The sequence below is a fragment of the Triticum dicoccoides genome, chromosome 6B (assembly GCF_002162155.2).
Source record: "Triticum dicoccoides isolate Atlit2015 ecotype Zavitan chromosome 6B, WEW_v2.0, whole genome shotgun sequence".
Taxonomy (NCBI): domain Eukaryota; kingdom Viridiplantae; phylum Streptophyta; class Magnoliopsida; order Poales; family Poaceae; genus Triticum; species Triticum dicoccoides.
In genome coordinates, this window is record NC_041391.1 from 553,795,510 (window position 1) to 553,796,439 (window position 930).

Consider the following 930-nt stretch of genomic DNA (forward strand, 5'->3'; position numbering starts at 1 on the left):
AGGACGAGCGGGAGGTGCTCACGGTGGCCGTAGGGGATGGGCAGTGGGGCGCGAGGAGGTCGACGGAGACGACGACGACGTGGAGGCAGACCGGCGAGGTAGCGTCCCGGGCGGCGGCGGATCCGAGGGAGCGAGGAGGGGCGAGGACGTCCTGCGGGGATGACGGCTTACATCGGGCGCGGGCGTGCAGGAGGAGGGGATCGAACAAGGGCGCCCCTCCCCTGTTTGTCAGCGCGTGCGTGTGGGTGACTGCGCGCAGGGGGAATGAGGGAGATCGACGGAGTGGGGGTGCGCGGGTTAGGGACGTCCTGCTCCGGTGGCCGGCCGGCGGCGAGGCGAGGAGGAGGCCGGGGCGAGGCGGGGGTTACGGGAGGCGAACGAGCTCGGGCTCGAGGGGCTCCTCCCCTCAATCCAGATCGGGCGCCGCCGCGCGTGAGGACGAAGGAGGTGCGAGGGGGTTTCTGCAAAAGAAATGCCACATCGGCAGCTGACATGCAGACCCCGCTGGTCAGATACACCGTCAATACGCGTTTATACGCGATTTAGACCCTTTTTGTAACGTCTAGCCCCAGACTTGGTACTGACACTTAAAAATTACCAAACTTGATACCAATCTGCTTCCAATGGCTCAATTGTGGTACTTCTGTGTAATTTACTCCGGTGGTGGTGGCGAAAAAGATTTTATGGATCCCGTCTCCAAATATGGAACCGTGCATACCGGATCGCATCTGCCGCCACCTGTCCAACATCATCATCCCACGGTAGCCAGCCCAGCAGCCCTCCGCTGCGATCGGCTCCTTTCCCACGTACGCGCTCGGCTCCGTTTCCATACGCACGCGATTGGCATGGCACGTTTGCAGATCGCGGCATGTGCGAGCATCCGCGACATGCTCAGATTTTTTTTCGGATGCGTGCCCCACCAGCTGCTTC